This window comes from Trachymyrmex septentrionalis, unplaced genomic scaffold (assembly GCF_001594115.1).
Source record: "Trachymyrmex septentrionalis isolate Tsep2-gDNA-1 unplaced genomic scaffold, Tsep1.0 scaffold229, whole genome shotgun sequence".
NCBI classification, from domain to species: domain Eukaryota; kingdom Metazoa; phylum Arthropoda; class Insecta; order Hymenoptera; family Formicidae; genus Trachymyrmex; species Trachymyrmex septentrionalis.
In genome coordinates, this window is record NW_017305385.1 from 159,043 (window position 1) to 169,296 (window position 10,254).

At 35.3% G+C, this 10,254-nt stretch overlaps 1 protein-coding gene across 1 annotated transcript in view; it reads left to right on the forward strand.

The window, feature by feature from the left end:
* LOC108748523 (dynein heavy chain 12, axonemal-like) overlaps positions 1-10,254 on the forward strand; it is a 188,060-nt gene that overhangs the window by 158,933 nt on the left and 18,873 nt on the right. The window lies entirely within an intron of this gene.

Below are 10,254 nucleotides of genomic sequence, written 5' to 3' on the forward strand. Positions count from 1 at the left end.
GCCATACTTTCCATAAAAGTATATAGAAGCTATAGAGATGCAAAAACCCTAACAAATAGAGATAATGGCTAACAACATAAATAAAATTGGAAGACCATTCTCCCTTATTCTTATTGAAGACCGAGCAATTCCACCATTTCTCCTCCTCTCTACCCACAATTCTCTTCCCCCCCCCCCACATCACTCCAACAAACGTAATATAAAAAACCGGCCTAAAGGAACAGATCAGTATCAGGCTGCTCCTCGCCCTGATGAAGTAAATTGCAAGGTTTACGAAACGTTGGCATTCCAAGAATGGATCTGGACACAGAGAAAATCCGCAAAACACATAATTTTAATATATAAGATAAATTGTTTATCAAATAAAGAATTGAAATTCAGATTTATTTACGCGTATTTTCAATAATTAATTTTTTACAGCGATTTTTGTGATAAGTTAATGTCTGAAGAGAGCTCAATCCGGTAGCCAAAACTTGTAACGTTTTATATTTAAATTTAAACTAAGTTTTTTTATTATTTTTAAAATTTTATTTTTCTTTATTTGTTTATTCTTTTTAATTGTGACAATTTATAAAATGTTTGATTCTTATTTTGTCCTTTATTTATTGTTATTTATTTTAAAATTCAGATACTACAATCATAACTAATCAGGTTAAATTCTATCAAATTAAAAAGTAAAACACAAATAATACTGTCTCTTCTTATTTATACAACCTTACTTTTTTTTAAAAAAAGATAAAAAAAACACTAAGAATGCGTGCTTTTCATAAAGAATCATTTAGACTGTTTCACTAACGCCAATTACTTAAATGGAACCGTGGAACTGACTAATCGTGTTTGCTGTTTAGTAAAATTAACCACTTATAATTGACAGTTAATCACCAATTCGGCTTAATCGATTTGATGAAACCGATTTATATATAATGTAAACAGTAAAACACAAATGGTACTGCCTCTTGTTATTTACTTAACTTTAATAATATGTATTATTCGTATAAAAGATTTAATATCAACAAAATTGATATCAAGTTATGTAAGTTCCGCAAAATTTTGATATCAAATCGTTTATACAAATAATACATATCATTAGATTAATATTTATTATTTATTTAATTTAGCATAATATAAAGAAATTTAACTTGGCGCCAGTTATTAGTACCAAATCTTTTTTATAGAAATGAGATACATATCATTAAAGTTAATATTATTTATTTAATTTGGTATCCAAATTACATGGAATTTAACTTGGCGCCAATTGTAGATACTAAATCTTTTTTACGAATAATACAAAAAATATTTAGGTGTTTAACTTGGCGCCAATTTTATTGATATCAAATCTTTTATACGAATGATACATATCATTAGAGTTAAATAAATAACAAGAGACAGTACCATTTGTGTTTTGTTATTTATATTATATTATATTATATTATATTATAAGAACCAGTTTCATCGAATCGATTAAGTCGAATCGGTAATGTCAATCATTAGTGGTCAATTCTACTAAACAGCAAACACGACTAGTTCCACGGTTAATTAAGTAATTAATTAAGTAATTAACCGTGGAACTGACTAGTCGTGTTTGCTGTTTAGTAGAATTGACCACTAATGATTGACAGTTATCACCGATTCGACTTAACCGATTTAGTGAAACAGGTCCAAATAATTCTTTATGAAAAGCATACTCTCTTAGTGCTTTCTTTATCTTTTTTTTAAATAGTAAGCTTGTATATACAAGAAGAATACCATTTATAGAATTTATGGAATAAAAAGTTTTACCTTTTATGGAATTTAACTTGATTACTTAAGATTGTAACATCTGGGTTTTAATTTTTTATTTGATAAACAATTTACCTTATAATTGACTTCAAAAAATAGATTTTCATGTGCTTGTACGAAATTTGGAGAAGTCACTTTTTTATTATCACTTCGTAGCTTAGTTAACAATTACCAGCGTGTAATTTCATTTCTATTCAATCTTTTGTTAAATATTAAATTATAAACAAATAGAGATAAAACACTTTTTCATTACTATTTCCTAACTTAGTTAACCAATTATCAACATGTAATTTTGTTTCTATCCGATCTCCTTTTGTAAAATATTAAGTTATAAACAAGTGGAGATCGAGGTCAAAATATATAAATTTTGTCATCATCATCTTTCGGTTTATTGATAAATATAGTATATAATTTTGTTTCCGTTCAATCTCCTTTTATTAAATAATAAATTATAAACAAATGGAGATCGAGATCGAATAAATTGCTTTGCCATTATCATTTCTTCTAACTTAGTTAACAAATGTTAGTATATAATTTTTTTCCCTCCGATCTCTTTTTATTAAATATTAATTATAAACAAATAGAGATAAATCGCTTTTTTATTATCTTTCCCTAGCTTACAAGAGAAATTTCACAACTGTGGAATTGCTTTGATTCTCCATGAAATGTTGTAAAGCAAGAAGATCTAAGAGACACGCATTTTTTTATACGTACACTAACTCATGTTTATGGGATGAAACACTGAAGAAGAACGGTATTTTTCTTTCGAGGCGAATATCGTCGGAAATATAAAAGATAGAACAAAATATTTTTTAAACAAAAGTTGTACGGTTTTAAGAGTACTTTAAATTTATAAAAAATTTTTTTTATTTTTTTGTTTTTTTTATAAAATACCTCCACCATTCATATAATAATTTTCTTAAATTTTGATTTTTTTTACCAAATTAAAGATTATTTTTTTACGAATTTAACTATGTGTCATAAAGTTACATTATATCAATATATCATTTTCTATAATTAATTATTAACGCTTCCATATATACGCTATGTTCATATGCGTAAGTAATTATTGTTGGAACATGTCTATCAAACTAGAATACCAACATGAGCGTAATCACACGAAACAGACAGAGGATTTAATGCTCTTTTTGTGCTAATTTGTTGCTCTAATTCCGATTTTGTTGTTCTAGCAATAACAAAATTGTTTTTTGCTGGCTTTTAATAAAGTTAGAATGCACATTAAAAATAATAATAATAAAAATTTTTAAAATCATATTATAATTTAGTGCTAATTATGTTTTTTTAACATATTCTAGTTTCAATTTCGGTATGCTACCTTTCACACCTGAAACAACCCTCAAATGTGTATTGCACAAGAGAAAAGTACTAAAAATAATAAAGATACATAAAAAAAACATGTGATTTTTTGCGTAAAGGGTAGCGTTCTGAAATTTAAACTAATTTATGTCATGAGCACATAGCTAGCACTAAATTGTAGCGTGAGTATTTTTTTTATATCTATTATTTTTAATAATTTTTACTTGTGTGATACACGTTCTGGGATTGTTTCAGGTGTGAAAGGTAGAGCATCGAAATTAAAACTAGAGTATGTTAAAAGTACATAATTAAGAACTAAATTATAATGTGAATATTTTTTTTTTAATTGGAAAGGATACGGGCAGTAGGAGTCAAGCGCAGAAGACGTTCCGCAAATAATATATCTATGAAGTGCAAAACTTCTTTATACGCTAAAACATGCTTACATGTTTCGACTCACTTTTGAGCCCTCCTCAGAGACAACAAAAATTAACATATATAAACTATGAATAAAAATTATCCTATCATGTGTGGTGAGCACCCTACCTTGAGAATTTAAACGAATTAAAAAGAGTGAAATAAAATCAAAAAGAGAAAAGAAAGACGAATGAAAAAAGGAAATAATGGAAATATTAAAATGGAAAATATAAAAAACTATATTATCAATAACCTTAAGATTATTATATAATTAATCATCTCGAAAATAAGAACGCTCATCCTGATCACAAATCACAAATTGTATCACAAACATTATTATAAATTACTCAAAAACCAGTTCTCGATATTTTAGCCAGTCAGTATCAAAAAGTGACTCACTGTGTCTGATACTGACTGGTTAAAATATCGAGAACTGGTTTTTGAATAATTTATAATAATGTCTGGCGTCGTGACTGCTAGTTAAATATTTTAAATACATTTTGCAAAGCACAATTCTTTCCATTTTTTCCACATCGTATAGTATTACAATCATTTAAATTAGTTAAAGATTCCATATCTTCGTAAACTGCATCCAAGGTCTCGATGTACATGCGTTCTCGCTCGTCCAGAAGCAAGTTCCACAGCCACGTTTGTTTCTCGTGTTCCTTGACGTACACGATAGCATCGTCTTCAAATACAGCCGCCGTGATCAGGCGTTTTGCTGTACGGATACTTCATCTCGTCCTCCCATCGCAATCCGTGGTGATAAGCTTTTAATCAGGAAGCGCAAGACCTGTGGATCTTGTCAAAAATTTTCATAGCACGGGACTGATAAAAATGTAATGTGTGAGAACGGTTCCCTATTTCAGCACCGCTACTTCTTTGACAATAAATCTTTTTTCGACAATGAATCCTTGCAGATTCACAAACGTTAGTATGACCATGACAAGCAATTCTTTAAGACTGTGCTTCACCTCGTTTTCTCTCCTCCTTTTAAAGTTCTAAACACTTGCTGACCTTGCAATATACATAATCTTGCGCACTATGTTGGACAACGGACAGTACTCGATTACACGATCGTATATGATGAAACAATAGGTGGTAGTATTAACGAGCACATTTTCCTTGCAGTCAAATTCTATGCGTACGTTCTGGTGCTCTTGAAGGATTCGTTTTGTCGCAAGCACTCAATGACCGCAAAAGGCCCTTTCTCGATAAACGAGAGCACGTTGAACAGCATTTCGAAGCAGTTAATTCCATAATATACTTTACAAAAACGCGCATACATATCAAACAGAACGACGTATCTCTTTGTGCCAAAATCCAAGTTTAAATCGTCGTACGGATAAAATTCTGAATTCAAAAATACTTTCACGTTACTCAAATTACAATCGTCGAACACGTGACATGACATTCTTTCAATCGGTCTACAAAGCAAAGATAAGATATCGCGGTTTCTCAAGTTGAGTCGCCGTTTTGACAATCCATGAATACTTGATCGTATTCTGTGACAGAGGATACTCGTACAGATTCCATAAGCGAAAATCATCATGCTCAGATAACGCCCGCTTCCTAATGCTCACAGCATTGATAATTTATTGATCTCGTTTAACGCAACGTGAGACATCCATCAATGCACTTTGAATAATTCAATCTTAGGCTCCGTCACAGGATTTTCTATCAAGCAACTGTAATCGTTGCTCGTATCAAAATCAATTCGTGGCGTTGATCACATGTTTATAATCCTTGCAAAAACCCAACAGCATGTTGAGCGGCACGCAAAAATAAAAGTATCCTTCCTCCATGTCGGATCTAGAGTTCTATCCTGCGTTCAGAGCAATCAAAGCTTTGGCATACCTCATTGATACATAGTTTTTGGTGACACTGATAATTCCAACGTTTTTGTTGCAGTCAATCTCCACACGTGTGAGTATTAATCTTGACGATGCGGTCAAAGATTAGCTCACTGGTAATGTTCAGGATATCAACCATTTCGTACAATGAAACCAAAGACTTTAAGAATGCAACGTTGGACAGTGAGTTTCTTTCCAGATGTGTTTCCAGTAAAAGGTGTATTCCTCGTCTGTTTCAGCTGTTCCATCAACACAAACATCTCACATTAGTATCGCCGTACATGTAACCTAACTGTGATCTCTTCTCTACGAAAATCAAGCAATCGCCTTGGTTCACGCAAATCGTCAGATCCGTAGTACTTCGTACAACGATCGAAGATAAATGATCTGATCGGCCTTTCCGATATCTTATATCCTGGCGCCACGCTCGGCAAAAATTCGTGTATTATGTGCACGCACCTGTTGTTGCTGTACTCGCGGTCATGTTGCACTAGATACGTATGATATTCACGTTGAAGATATTTATCGGCACGTTCGACTGATAGATATTTATGATAGATATTTATCGGCACTCGTGCCACTTTCCCGAATTCAGCACGCGATTAGACGAAAATCCCAGCAGCGAGCCAATGTTGTGAAGTTTTGCAAAAATTTATTCGATAGGCGCATTTGATCTCATTTCTCATTGTATTATTGTTGGCGCAAATAACTAGCGGGAACTCTTCATCCTCCTTGCCCTTCGCATCGTGAGAACGTAAAATTTCACACTTTAGATACCGCTCTATATCACACAGTTGTATGATCTAAGAATGACAATTTTCTCGTTATCATAGTAAAACTTGTTGTTTGTTGAATTTACATTGGCTAGAGTATAGTAAGTTTCAAAGTCCGTTAGGCCGAGCTCGTAATCGCCGTCACTCAAATCTACCGCTGGGAAATAGCTCACGGCGAGGAAACTACTCTTGACGGTCAATGTAAATGTCATGTTTTAAACGACATGTTTCAAACGAGCATTGAGTTAAACAGCACATGTCGGTCCTTAAATTGCTTGTCAACCGTTCGTAGAAATTGTAGACAAATTGTTCTGATTATAACGTTGATGAGGCGTGCGATTGTACTCGATTACACTGTTTGCCAGATACCATTCAAGTTCCTTCAGCGGTTAAAGATTGCCGAAACTATCAAAGTACATGACCCTCTTTACCATTCCTTCTTTTCGCATGCGCTATCCATGCATACCGGGTCCCTCGGCATTGTCCAGATTTACGATATCGCTCTCGTTTTAACGCACTCCTTCGATCGATAATATAGTACACATAAAGATGCCTCTAAAATACGGAATGCGCTTACGGTTTGCAAATTGTTGCAGTTGCACATTGGTAATTATCCCCTCCTCGGCATTTTTAACGTTTTATCGACGTTTTTTATTTTCTACGCGCGATATCTTGTCCGCGCTTATAGGGAGCGAGATAAACGTCGCGTTTCATGACGCGATTATAACGTTGCAGTTCTTCCAGCTGATGCTGCGCCGCTTTGTTATCGTTTACTGTTTTGACGACTCCCGCCGCGCCACCGTCCAATGAACCGAGAATGCCGAGCAGCGGTAGAACAGGCAGGATAAACTTCGTTTTCCATTAAACTCATATCAATCTTTATTTTAGCCTTTATAGCTGCCCAAACTGCTGTAGCTCTCCCCCCTCTCTCTCTCTCTCTCTCTCTCTCTCTCTCTCTCTCTGAGAGTCGAATTACTCGCAGTAATGCGTTTCCGTGCCTTCTCGGCGAATATATTGTCAGTGGCGTGTCATTCAGCGAGATCGTTGCTGTGTGAATATGCTATGTCGTGCTCGTGGCACACAGCATCCAATGAATTAATTCCTTGATCACCTTTAGCCAATCGCTTCTCCAATCGGGTTTCAGGACCACAAAACTGATATCCGAGAATATGTAGTTCAAAAGGAAGCGCGTTTATCGCACGATTTAATAAGCCTCTTGACAACATTCGCTGCAATTTTTTATTAAAGGCGCCGAACCGTCGATATGCGTTTGATGACTCGGTAAATTGTAATGCTTCAGGCACTTGACGATCGTCATATTTCAAAATCTGTTTATACATGTTCTGATAATCTGTCTCACAACAGATCTATGCAATTTTCAAACTTTCGCAGCAGTACAATTTTCGGTATGTATTCCAGTTCTTTTGAAGTTAAACTGTGCACATCATCCAACACGAGAAATATTTTGATTACTGATCGATTTCACTCTATGCAACTCTATATAAATAGGCTCGCTTGTAATATCGTTTTCAGTATTTTATAGAAAGAGAAAATATTCGTGCGCCAATCGCAGGCGATAAAAGTGATGAATCTTGATGGCAAAATGCAAACTGATAAAGAGACGCGCAAGCATGGCGACATGCTACCGGCATCTATATGTGCTGTCGTTTGCGAATCGTTAAATTGCGACATAACAAACATGTTGATAAGCCTGTTGGAAAAAAAATTCGCACGGCGTACGATTCGAGAACGTATACTCGAACGTGTACTCGAATCGCTGCAACAACCGAAATATCAATACCTGGCGAATTTGTTAGCACCGATCAAGGAAATCAGTTATTTTACATTCTCCAATAACAGCGACGTCATTCCACCGAACGAAGCGCTTCCGAATTCCATCTTTATCTTTGATGATGTGACACGCGACAAGCAGGACGCGATAAGAGAGTACTTTACAATAGGATGACCGCAGACGTTGACTGCTTCTATTTCTGTCAGATGTACGCAAAGATACTAAAGCACTTTATACACGACAATGCAAATCTGTTGATCCTGTTCAAACAGGATGGTACCAATCTGAAACGTGTGTATAACGATTACGTGAATACCGATATGTCCTATGAGGATTTCTGCGATTTATGTTGTAAATATTGTCAGCAAAAGTATAGATTTTTAGTGATTGACAAAGACAATGCGCTTACCGATAGCTGATACAGAAAAAGAGTTAATGACTTTGCAATACCGTGATGTGATCAGTTGATCTCGATACGTTGACGTGGATAACAGCAAAAATCGTGAAAAGATAGCTAAGGAGAAGAAAACGAGCGATTCGATTTGCAAAAAGTACCGCGCTTTGAAGACTGGTAAAATGGAGAAGAATATCGCATTGAAGAGACTCTTCAAACTTATTATCAACTCGCTGAAACAAATTGTTGAAAAATACTGTTGAATCCTCCAAGGATTCTATTATGACTGAAACATTCTTTTCGGGAGAAGACGAGGAATCAAAACTCAAAAGAAAACGACCGAGTGCTTTGTACAACAATCCTATACAGGTTTCCATACCTGTGAAATCAATATTGAGTTAATTGAAAACCATACCATTTACTTTAAAACGAAGTGTCTGAAGTAATACAACCGCGCAATTTATCGAATGACCACGCTCCCACTGTCGAAGAAATTTTTGAGGTTGCCGATGAACCGATCGTAACATTTATTCGATACGTGCTTCAAACGAGGGATAAAAAAAGCTGCATGCAACCTATGATCCGTTGGGATAGAAAGATCTGAAAGTGGTAAGAAAGTCGTCAACATATACGTTGTATATGGAGTTTATTTCAGCGACGAGGGAACAATGCTTGGTGACAAACGTATCACCTTGCACAAAAATAACGATATCATTATAGATGGGAAAAGATACGATGGAACACCTTGTACGAGTTAATTTTCAGTGAAATTTCCCAAAGTTTCCGAAAGTATTTGTACAGATGAGAACGTACAGATCTACAGGAGCATTCTGCTAACGACAAATGTTCACCGGCGCGAGTAATCAAGTAATGGGTAGTAAGGAATACAAATATAAGAACATAATAGTGCCATTGGTGTCGAGTAAAAAAATTGAAACAGGAAACAAAAGAGTGGATTTATCGCGTACGGTGACGCTCAACAATAACAAGATCGACTATATCCATTGAGACGACCCCAATAAAATTGTGGATTGTCTGCAACTGCTCGAAATTTCACGCCAGGCATGACACAATGGTCACGACAACGAGATTCTATCGATTATCGAAGAGCTTCGCAAAGCCGATCTGATTATAAATTAACCTCGTTCTACACACATCGTTCAGTTAACATCGCAATGCCGAACAATAAGTTTATACTATCGCTCGGACGAGGAAGCGAATCGTACTATCAGTGGCGTGGATTGCTCAGAAATTATGTGCGTGATAACGCTCTGTCTTTGACGCAAAGTCGCGCAAGATTCGACGAGTAGCTACCGATGGATGATACTAACGCAGCAAACAAATGATATGTGCAGCAGAGTGTTCAAGATTTGATAGATCGTCTGATCGAAAGAAAGATTGTAGCCTTACAAAATAATGTGCAGGTTATGCTAAACAAACATGTAAAGATAATTCGAGAAGTGCATCGTGCCGAATAATTATCCGCAATGTCTGAGTAACGTCTGCTAGTTGATGAATTGCATGCTCCAGTGAAAAGATATTTTCCGCGAAGACACGTCACAGTTTACGGATACGATGACCTATGGCAAGCGGATGTGGTTGAGATGCGTCCTTATACGCGATTCAACAGTGGTTATCACTACATTCTCATCGTTATTGACGTGCTGAGAAATCACGCATGGGCCGAGCCTAAAGCCTAGAGCGGGAACGAGGTGACAAAGGCGATCTCAAAGATAATTTAAGACGATGGAAGATACCCGAAAAATTTACATACTGTGACAGAGGAAAGGAATTTTACAACTCGGATGTGCAGAAACTCTTGAAGAAGCACAACATCAATCATTATTCTACGTATTCCTTAATAAAGGCGTCGAACAGTTTAACCATACGTTGAAGAACGACATGTGGAAACAATTTACGCACAATAAA